This window comes from Myotis myotis, unplaced genomic scaffold (assembly GCF_014108235.1).
Source record: "Myotis myotis isolate mMyoMyo1 unplaced genomic scaffold, mMyoMyo1.p scaffold_m19_p_2, whole genome shotgun sequence".
NCBI classification, from domain to species: domain Eukaryota; kingdom Metazoa; phylum Chordata; class Mammalia; order Chiroptera; family Vespertilionidae; genus Myotis; species Myotis myotis.
This window is the reverse complement of record NW_023416324.1, coordinates 53,416,138-53,428,077: the sequence shown is the minus strand read 5'-3', so window position 1 is coordinate 53,428,077 and position 11,940 is coordinate 53,416,138.

The following is an 11,940-nucleotide window of genomic DNA, read 5'->3' as shown; positions in this document are numbered from 1 at the left end:
AGTTTTTCTGTGAATGTTTTTTTTTTCAAATGTAGTGTTCCAACTGAAAGTGCCAAAGTAAAAAGGAAGATTTCAAGTTTAAAAAATGATTAGAGCAAAATAAAAATTCAAGTTAGGACATCAAGTTAAGAACACAGGAGAATGTTAAGCACAAAATCAACACTTCAGAATGGTAATGGCACAATAATAGCTATAGCCACACAACTGTTTCTATTTCACAAGCAAAATGCAAATTGTGTCTGATATTTGAGCAAAAGCACTGAAAGGGAAAATAAGGCCTGGAATGAAATGACCTTGTTGTAGGATGTCTTTAACTTTGAAGAGCTCCAGATCCTGTATAAAGAACTTTTAATCATGGACCTATGCACATTACACATATAACACAAGCAGAGAATGAGGAGAAATGGAGATGCAGACAGAAAAGGAAACACAAGGAGATGATCAATGATCATTGAAGGTATGAAGACATGCAAGGAAGAAATATTTAAAATAAGATAGAAAGTGGCCAGGTACACATTGCTGAATGCTTGAAGCTTGGTGTAGTGAAGGAGATAGACTCTTGGAATCAGAAAATCCAGGTTATGGATTCTAAAATCTATTAGCTGTGAGAACTAGGGTTGCATAGGTCTGACCTATCAGATGGTCTGTTTTTTGCAAACATAAAATAAAGTCTATCTCCAAATGGAGCCATGAGGGTCAAATAAGATAATACAAGAAAAACCTTGCTCTTTAAAATGCTATATTAACGTAAGTAGTAAAAAAGGGAAAATGAAGGTAACATTTACTGAGCATCTACCCTGTGGCAGGTCAGGTAGGTGCTGGGCATTTTTCATAAAAACACCTTCTATTTTTTCCAATGGCTTAAGACTCTCCCCTAGACAATGAGTTGCAGCTCTCTTCTCCACACATCCCTTCTCTTTCTTTGCCCTGTCACTGCATTCTAATAAGTATCTCCTAGAAATGGAAATTATGGACATTACTATCTATCCCTAAACATTGAAGGGTCTTCATGAAGGGTGAGCTTTACTGAAACCGGCAGTTTTCAGCTTCAGCTCTGCCTGGTGGTAGTGGAGCTGTAGAGTCGGAGGAAGCTCTGGATGGGTTTGCCAACTAATTCCTGGTGGAAGCTTTCTTTTGAAGGAAAAAGATGTAAAATAATTTGTCATCAGATCAGGACCATGTGTTCCTCATAGACCCCTTCTCAGATGGGTAGATGAGACTTTTTTAATTCAAAAAAATAGATTCAGAGACATAAAAACATGGAACAGACTGATGAATTTCAGAGGGAAGGAGGGTGTAGGGGTGGGGGGAGTGGGGAGTGATTAACAGCAGAATTTATATATGTATATGGAAACAGACAATAGAGTGGTGAAGGCCTGGGAGGAGCAGGTGCAGGGTGGAGGGGGCCAAAGGAAACAACCAACAAACGAAGGGGACATCTGTAATACTTTAAACAATAAATAAATAAATAAATAAATAAATAAATAAATAAATAAATAAATAAATAAAGATTTCTTTATTACAGGGTGAAAGCAGTTTTGGAAAATGCCATTTTGAGACAAGAGGAATAACCTTGTTCTGGATGTGTTCTCCATTAATGTTTACTAAATAAATTTAGTCTCCATAACTGGCAACATAAACAATCTATGTTACTAAGGTTATTGAAGTCAATACATACACAGAATTATAAGTTTTCTAATCCTTTGTAATTTCCATTTCAGAAATCACTGGATTTGAACAGGAAAAACATGTTTTCTTGCATGTACATCCTTTCGGATGCAGTGGCATCAACAGTGTTATTATTCTAATGAACTTTACATGGGCTGGGTGAGAAATAAGTAGCAAAAAATAAAATGGTTATAGAGAGAAAATAAATTTCAAGATTTTATTCAGCTTAAGGTGAAGAAAGCAAATCTCACTACTGTGTTTGTCCTCAATTTGATCCCAACATTCTCTCCTTTTATTTGTCCTTGGCTTTTCTATAGATTCTAAAAGTTTTATATAGAAATTAAACTTTTGTAGACGTTTGGGTCAGCATTACACAAACACTATTAGAATATTAGCCATCTATGCAATGGATTACAACTTCCATAGATTTTCTTGTGCACTTTTGCAAAACTTCATTATTTACATGGCTGTTGAACGGAGGCTGTTGCCAGTTACTATAACAGCAGGTCGAATATTATGTCAATTGCTGATGAGTAGCTCTATTCCTTGTCAAGATTAACAGCTTTTTGATGTTTTCTACACAATGGAATTAATGTTATTCCAGAAGGTAATGGTAATGAACTAAATTTTACATCCACAGAGGAGACTGGACAGCAGGGCAGTCTTGCACTTTTGTTTTTATCTGTAATCAGATGCTTCATCACCACAAATCCTGTCTGTCAAGTTCCCTCAAATAAGCTGGATTTATTAGCACAGGTTGTTACCCCTTGTTCCCATAATGAGCTCCACTACTGGTGGTGGCTCAAAGAACCACAGGAAACAAAGCAGAGGACCTGTCATTAGACAGCAGACTACATAGGCAGTGGGGATTGGATGTGGCTTTTAACTCCACACCACTGAAGGCAATTTTTGGTTGCTTGCCTGATTTGCCTGGGGCAACTAAAAACATCACCTTAGGCCAATTCAAGCTAACTGTCAGCCTATGCAGTGGTGCTAAATTTGAGATATGATTGACAACTGTATATATATACTCAGATGTGTGACCCCTAGTTCATAGTCATTAGCATCCAGCACTCAGTCAGGGCTGGCCTGCCCCAAAGACGTTAGTGGAGGCCAGCCCTCTGATAAGACCAAAGAGCTCTGGGGAGGAGCAGCAGCACGTTCTCACCCAGGTGTTCACGGTTCTTGTTGGATATCCAGCTTGCTGGATAGCTTAGGGCCTTGTGATGACCTTGTTTGATATTCATTTGTGTGCAGGGGCAGTTACGGCTGAACGCCATCTGGCCTGACTTGGCCAGCCGTTTCATCATGTGCTGCCTCTCCTTGATGATGGATTTCTCTGAGTAGCTGAGAGGGTCAAGCATTAGCTAAGTAAGTAACAAACAATGTGTAAGCTCTGACGTCGCTCATCACATTTCCTCTCAATCTAGAAAATTGTAAAAACTGTCCTTCTGTGACTTGCCTGTAATTTTAGGGAGCACACATACTTATAAAAGTTATTATTATAATACTAGAGGCCCAGTGCATGAAATTGTGCAGTTGGGGGCGTGTGTCCTCTTGGAGTCTGGGAGCCCTCGGGGGATGTCTCCCTGCGGGCCTAAGCCGTCAGTCGGACATCCTTAGTGCTGCTGCGGCTCTTCCCCACCGCCGCTGGGCTTGCCAGCCATGAGCCCAGCTTCTGGCTGAGGGGTGCTGCCCCTGTGGGAGCGTACTGACCATCAGGGGGCAGCTCCTGCATTGAGCATCTGCCCCCTGGTGATCAGTGCACATCATAGTGAGCAGTTGAGCAGCCTTAGTATACCATTAGCATGTTATGCTTTGATTGGTTGAACAGCCGACCAGCTGACCGAACACTTAGCATATTAGGCTTTTATTATATAGGATCTGCATATTGTATCCATTACCTTTACATTTTAACCACATCTCAAACTCTATTCTTTCTACATTTAATTTTTTTTTTTTTGCATGCTTCTAGTGTTCTGCTGCTTGATCAAACTTGATCAATATGAATGAACTGTCAGACCCCTCATCTAAAAACAGGGCTGATGTTAGATGTGCTGTGCAATGAAGGGTGGTACATTAGTTAGGGAAAGACACTTAAAATTATATAGGAAATATGACTTTGCACCCAGTCTCAGGAAAAAACATCCAAGGTCCCTAACCGGTATGGCTCAGTGGATAGAGCGTCGGCCTGTGGACTGAAGGGTCCCAGGTTCGATTCCGGTCAAGGGCATGTACCTTGGTTGCGGGTACATCCCCAGTGGGAAGCATGCAGGAGGCAGCTGATCGATGTTTCTCTCTCATTGATGTTTCTAACTCTCTATCCCTCTCCCTTCCTTTCTGTAAAAAATCAATAAAACATATTTTTTAAAAACTCCAAGGAAGTAAAACATTCACCAGAGTCTCCTGATGATCATCTCCAGCTTCTATCTTTGCTGAACTTTCTAAGATCTCTGCTGGCTCCAAAGAATGTCTTTCTCTTCAAACTTGGCCTTGAGAAATTTCACTTATCCTTTGGGAAAAATCTACTCCCTACCTACAGGGGCTGGAGTAGATCCAGTGGCCTTCCCAAATTTCTTATTCAGTGGACAGAAGAATACCCAGGAGCTCCAGTGCAGGGTGGCCTCTAGCCGTTCACATCCTGTAGAGCAGTGGTTCTCAACCTTCCTAATGCCTTTAATACAGTTCCTCATGTTGTGGTGACCCCCAACCATAAAATTATTTTCGTTGCTACTTCATAACTGTAATTTTGCTACTGTTATGAATCATAATGTAAATATCTGATATGCAGGATGTATGTTCATTGTTACAAATTGAACATAATTAAAGCATAGTGATTAATCACAAAAACAATATGTAATTATATATGTGTTTTCCTATGGTCTTAGGCGACCCCTGTGAAAGGGTCGTTCGACCCCCAAAGGGGTCGCGACCCACAGGTTGAGAACCGCTGCTGTAGAGCAATCTCACATGTGGGAATCACCCTCATGGAACCTTCTTCAGGTCTTCCCACCAGTGTAGTTGTTCATACTTTATTTATCTTCAGTTGCCCAGTAGATATCTGCTGGCTCACCTGGAGATGGTAAAGTTCTACCCACAGATAACTTTTGTTTGGCCTGCATAGTGTCCTAAAAATTAGAAAATTTCACCCAAAAATATCTTTTACATTTTAATTTTAATTTGTTTAGCTTCTTTGAAAAAAATAAGATGTGATTCTAGAAGGCATTTCCAGGAGGCAACAAGTGGCTGAGCCCAGAAGTTCAGCTTTGTAGGCAGGCTGTGGGATCTCCTCTGCTACAGGCCTGTCACTCCCCTTTGTCTTATATTTTTCTTCCTCCTTTGGGTTTTTTCACTTCTGGTTTAAAAGCATAAGAAGGAGGAAAAATATTCCAGATTGGACACCTCTCTCACAGTGGAGTTGGCAGAAGTCATTCATTTCAGAGCAGTGTTGGGTTCTTTATTCTTACTTTTCTCAAATATTCTCATTCTTTCAAATTGTGATTCTTGGGTCTTCCAGGAATAAAAATAAAATGTGTCTTTTATTAAACTATATACTCTCTGTGGCTTTTGTTTAGCTACATAAGACTTGACAGATACTTTGAATTGTCACATATGAAAATTGGATCAAATACCTAATACAAGGCCTCAGCTTCTTTCCATCAGAGAAATGAAAGGATCTCCTTCTGCCAGGGCTGGTGGAGGTTCACAGGGGATTGTTACATTCTCTATACCTATAACCTCATATAATCACAAAGTTAGAGCTTCTTAGAAACTGTATAATCTATTTATTTCAATATAACTCTGTACAAAGATCTCCTTTAGAATATGTGATCATTTCTAGGGATAAAGAACCCTACCATCAAACTTGTCCATTCTGTTTTTGGACATGTCTATAGCATATGTGTAAAGTGTGTCCTTGCTTATAGAATTGTTGCAATAGGACTTCTAATTGTTATGTTGTTCTAGAAAGTTCTTCCTTTTACCGAGCCAATCATCATTTTATAACTTCTTCTCTTTTATAACTTCTTCTCCTAATGATCTCCCATGAAACTTCTCAGTCTCTTCCTCATAAAATCCTTTCAAATATTTGATGACATTGATACTGTCCAAAGTCCTGTCATACGTAGTTTAGACATAACCAGTTATTTCAGTGGTTGATTTTATGAAATGGTTTCCACAATGTCCACCAGTTTAATAAACATATACTTGATATTACATTTTTAAATGTAATTCTTTTTATTTTAGAATGTTGAATGTAATACCTAGAAGTAAGTGAAACAGGCTTTTCTATCTTAATTTCAGCAAAGGTTTCCTAGGCAGAGATTATAACAATAGGTGCCAAAAGGGATGCCAGTTGCATAACTGCAGGGGGCACATTCACATCATGGTCTATGTGAACAGGACGCCCTGGAGTTGTGCATGCTGTGCACAGCCTGTGTGATCCCATATGGACGACCCCGACGTATCCTAGAGAGAAGTGCTGGAAACACATGCAGGGTATGCATTAGCCTATCACTCACTACCAGACACAGAGGAAGAAGCTGGTGGTAAGGATTTCATTGGGGAGAGAGAGCTAAAAATGTGTTCATTTCTTTATTCCCACATCTACCTGCTGTGGATGAGAGGGAACAGGATGCTTCCCCTTTACCTTACACTAAATGAAGAGGGCTTTCAGAGCCTGGGGTTTGCCTTTGCATTTGGAGAATGCAGTGACTAATATGTACCTGAGATATAACTCTATCATGTGGGAACAGTGTTCTAGATATGATCAGATCAATGAACTTGATCTGAACACAGAAGAACTTGTACATGTAAGAATGTAAATCAGTATCACATTGATGCTTTTAGTTGCTATGTCACAAAATTCTCTTATATTGAGTTTCCAAGTAACTATCCAGGTATATCTCAGGTCAACTATAATTTGGTCAGGTATCTTAATGTTTTATACTAGAGGCCTGGTGCACAGAATTGTGCACTGGTGGGGTTTCTCGGCCTGGCCTGCACCTTCTTGCAATCTGGGACCCCTCGGGTTGATGTTGGACTGCTGGTTTCAACCTGATCCCCACAGGCCAGGCTGAGGGACCCCACCAATGCATGAATCTGTGCACTGGACCTCTAGTATGCATATAAGATCTTTGGTTAATCTCTTCCCACCCTCCCCCATCCCTCTCTCCCTCTGAGATTCATTAGTCTGTCCCATATTTCCATGCCTGTGCATTGAGCATCTGCCCCCTGGTGGTCAGTGCGCATCATAGCTGCTGGTTGAATGTTTGAATGGTCAAATGGTTGGACGGTCACTTAGGCTTTTATATATATAGATGGGAAAACAATTAGTTTGAGACTAAATCAGAATCACCTTACTTCAGAGCAGCATCACTAAATGTGGATTTAGACTGCTTTGGTTTGTGTCTTGTCTACTTAGTTGGCCAACCCATTAATCTCTCTGAGCCTCAATTTTCTCATTTGTACCATGAAAATAATAATACTTCCCCTATCCCAAATGTGAGAATTTGATGAGAAAATGTGTGTTGGTTGGAAGCACTGGATAAATACTTGTACTTTTCTGTCTCCTTGATGACACCCTCAATTTGTGGTTTGCTCATCCCCAGTCACACTGAAGGGGGCACTATAACACAGGAACTGAGAGCCCTTGCTAAGGAGGTGTCATCTCTTATAAGCATGTGACTTGAGCAAATTACTTCACTTCCCTGCTTCTCAGCACCTTTCTCTGCAAAAAGGGGAACTAATATTATTTTGTGTATACGATGAACATGGCATTTAAAGCATTTAGCACAGAGCCTGGCACACAGCATGTATTCAGTAATTTTTTAAAAATTGTCATTTCTGCTACTGCAACTATAGTAGAGTTTTTTAATTTGCTTTGATGACAAGGCCTATGACTGTCCTCCAGAAATCTAGACAAAGAGTCTCTTTGAAACATGCTTAGCCACTCTGCTTGCTCTGGGAATGACTGAAGAGCCTTTAATGTATTGGGTCTGAAAATGAGTAGCCAGTTTCCAGCAGGAGGCGGTAGAGGGAGGAATGGCTACAGAATGCCATTTTGACCAGCTCTCACTCTTTTTTACCCACATTTCCTTAAAAAAGTTCTTGCCAATTCCTCTGAGACAAATCCTCCTTCACATTCTAGGTGTCCTGACCATGTCCCCGAAAGTTTCAAGGTTACTTTGATTCTATCACTTTCATTTCTTCCATCAACTCCTCCCTTTATCAAATTAACTAAAGAGGAATTGTTTCCATCATGGATTCCTATGAATCCACCCCTCTGCCTGTTCCACTACTAATGCCACATTGTTTGTTCATCTTCCCTGATATCATCTGCTTTACGCTACCTCTCTGGACTGCAGATGACGAGTTGCATTGTTTGTTATTTATGTTTCCTGCTGTATTATAATCCCACTACCTCTCTGGACTGTAGGGCCCAAGTTGCAAAGTAGCTAAATTGCAATAAGATGGAAAAAGTAAATGTAGGCTTGTACACTTTTAAAAGAGCTCCTTGTACAATTTTAAAAAATAATTATAAGTCTAATACTTTAAAAAAGACTATTTTTATTCTGGAATGATAATTAATAATGTCTTCCTATGAGAAAGCAAAATGTACCATAATGAAACGACCAATTATAAATTCTGATAAAAGCAAACAAAAGGAGAAAACATTTTTATTTAGCTTGGGCCACCTTGTCCTCTGAAAATTTATTATTTCTTCTAGACTTGTGGAAATCCTGAGAATATCTTGCAAACCAATATTATTACCGTAATAAACACTCAGGAGTTGCTGGCTATGGCTTTAACTGGAATTATTAAAATCAAATCATTTAGTGGGAAAGATGCTATTTATATTGAAGAAAATAATGATTTAAAACTCTACTATTTGTTTTCTTTTTCTTTGTGTTTTAATGTTAAGACCTTCTTTTAAATTACTAATTTGTTGTAACTAAGTTCTCACGCACTAGGTAGCTGAATTAGCTGTGTTGAGGGGAGGGCGCATGGTAGAAAAAGCAAGAGCTCTTCCTGATCAGAAAGATCTGTTTCTTCTACTCACAAGGTGGTTGACCTTCATTAGGCTGGTAAACCTCTTTGAGGGCTGGTTGTACCATCTATACAAGGACAAATAACACCTACCTTATAAGATTGCAGTGAGAATGAGAATAAAGTGGCTGGAACAGCATATGTAGTTATGAGAGTGTGGTTACATGTTATAAGGATGAACAAGTTACCATTTTCTGATGAGGAAGCTGAGGGTTGGAGACTGTCAGTAGCTTTCCCTAAGTCACACAGCTATTCCATGGCTGCAGTAATCACTGTCGGCCAGTTTTTCTGTGATAACCAACAACCCTCAGATCTCAGTGGCTTTACGCATCAAAGATTTGTTCCTCATTTGAGTCCCTGTCCATCAGGAGTTTGCAGAGGGTCTCTGGTCCATGCTGTCCCCACCTGGGAGGGAAGGCTGAGGTGAGCACCATCATCTGGAACGTTGATGATCGCTGAGGCCAGGGAAAGCAAGGTGGAGAGTCCTGCTCTTAAAAGGTTCTACCCAGAAGGGACACCCATCATTTTTCCATTCATTTCTCATTGGCCAGAACAAATCCTATGGCCATGCCTAACTTCAAGGGGATGGAGATGTGCAAGCCTCTCCTATAACCTAAAGAGAAGAATCAGATATTGGTGAAGAGTAACACTTTCCACAGTGACAGAATTCCCTTTCAAGCCCAGGTCTCTGATTTGCATATGGGCAAAACAAGGGAGCCAGAGCCTGTCACCTCTTCCTAAACCAGTTCTTCAGCACATGGCCGGCCTTGACGGTATATCAGAAGAAAATTCTCACAATTCGAATATTACATATGTGTAACTGCTCAAATGTAAGTGCAAAATCATGATGTCAAGCAAAATGAAAGGGATTTGTGGATTTCCTAATTTTTGTAATTATGAATAATTGAAACGAAGTACTTTCCATCTAAGATTTTGCTTCTTTCATCACTTGGTTGCCTTTTAAGTCAGTAGAACTGTATTACTCCTCTTGACTTCTTTCCCCCCGAATGCTAGGTGCTTTCTCCATACAGTAGCACGCTCCCGTGGTTACAGCTTTGCCTTTTCCCCTTTGGCTTACAGCTGACGAAATAACCTCAGTTGCTTTGTGTGACTGTGGAACACATTCGAGAGACAAGGCCAAGAAATTTCGTGCTTCTGCTTCTAATGCTGCACAGTGTTGGCTCATCAGTGCAGTTCTCCTGTATCCCCACCTGACTGACCATTTAACTTACGAATAAACATTCCTGGGGTGCCAGCCCTGCACAGGTGCAGACAATAAACCCTATAGTCACGAGTCCTCTTCGACCAACATACAGGGTTACAAAACTTTCCCTATACAGGGTTTTTACTATAGCCTTTACTATACAGGGTTGCAAAACTTTCCCTATTTCCAGGAATCACCAGATTCTTTTTTTTTTTTCAGATGTAGCTGTAGAGCTCCTGAGCTCAAGGTTTTGCTGTTTTAACCTGCCATCCTGTAGATTTATTTTCACTACTTTGACTTTTCCTACAGTTGGCTGGTGGATAATCTCTCCAACTCCCATTTCAGAACAGTCTTTTCCACTTTGTATGTTCTTTGATGCTTGGTCCACATTCCCATTCCATGTATCACAATAGGAACATTTCATTAATTCGGAATCTATGATCACTCCAACAATAACAAAACCTTTCTTTAACCTTTGTGCTCTTAGGGAGGAAGGGTCGGTGGCACAATTATTAGTGAAAGCATATTCAAGCTCTTTGAGGGGTGCTATTTCCATAAAACTAATATGTTAATTACCAAAACATTTTTAGTTAATATCCATTTCTCAAGGACTTTATCAGGTAGCACCTCTTTAATCGAGTTTGAGTTACAATATGAATTTGTAAGTAACAAAGCTTTGTCTTTATTTAAAGATAGTTGCTATCTTTCAGACAGTTTGTTGTTATATGAGGTTCACTATCACTGCCTCCCATATGAACTACCCAGTCTTCTGCTCCAAGCCATGCATCCATCTCCTTCAACCTGAGTTTAAGAAGTGCCGTGTTTTTGTCAACATGATCAAATCCAAGGGCTCACAGTCCCCTCCCCCATGTCCTTCTAGCTGTAGAGAGGAAGAGAACAAGACGATCCAGTCAGCTGTTTGTGGTGCCAGAATGCTGGAAGCTCAGGGCTGTTCTGTTTTCACGGAAGAGCCGAGTGCAGTGTCACTTAAACCAAATGAAGCTGTAAAACTTTTTAGGAACGGTTGCCCTTAAGGGCTCAGGGTGTGGACCATTCCATTTACTCTGTCAGAAAACACAGGTGTGGTAATCAATAAAATCCTATGCTTCCTGTGGCAATCAATAAAATTCCTGTGCTTCCGTTTATTTTCACCAGCCACACTATTGAGTCACTGCGCCTGGGGAACATTGGGAGGAAAAGAGTTGGTGAAACCGAGAACATCTTTCCCTGAGATCAGTGGCCTTCCAGTTATTACTGTCTCCACTGGAAGTTATGCTTCCTTACCCCTGGGAGGTGGGAAGGAAGAGAGCAAAGTGTTTAAAAGTGTGGGTTCTGAAATCCTGGAGAATGGGATTTGATCTCAGCTGTGCTACGTGGTAGCTGGTATTTAACTTATTTGAACCTCAGTTTCTTCATCTGTATAATAGGGATAAAAATGACACCTTACAGTTGTGAGGATTCAGTGAGTGAAGCACTTAGCATAGAACCTGATACACAGTCAAGTCAAAGAAGAGTCTGATATTAGGCCGAGTGGTGCCTACATGGAGTTCTGAGTACTCTGAGCATGCTCTGTTTCTCATGGCGACCAGTAGAGTCAGACATGTGTAGCTGCTTAGGAAATGCTGGATCAAGTCAGCAAACCTAGTCTCTCATTTCATGAGGTCGTTGTGATGGCTCTGCTTGGTTCCTCTCCTCAGTTTCAATACCTATGGTTTAGAAAGCATTTTTTGGCTATTGGTGGAAAATCATAGACATGGCCAGCTTGTTAATACATAACAAATGTACTCATATGTAAGTGAGCCAGAGTCAGAGAAATAATTATTTATGACTTTTATACACCTTCTTCACATTGTCTCTTCCAACAGGAGTGTCCAGGAAAATATGGCTTGCATTTCTTATATCATTTATTCAATGAATACTTATTTGATTAAATACTTTCCAAAATTGTGGCTACTGGATTGACACTGAAGGAGAAAGCAGAAACTTAGCCTGGAGTTGGAGGATGTAAGAAATGCATGCAA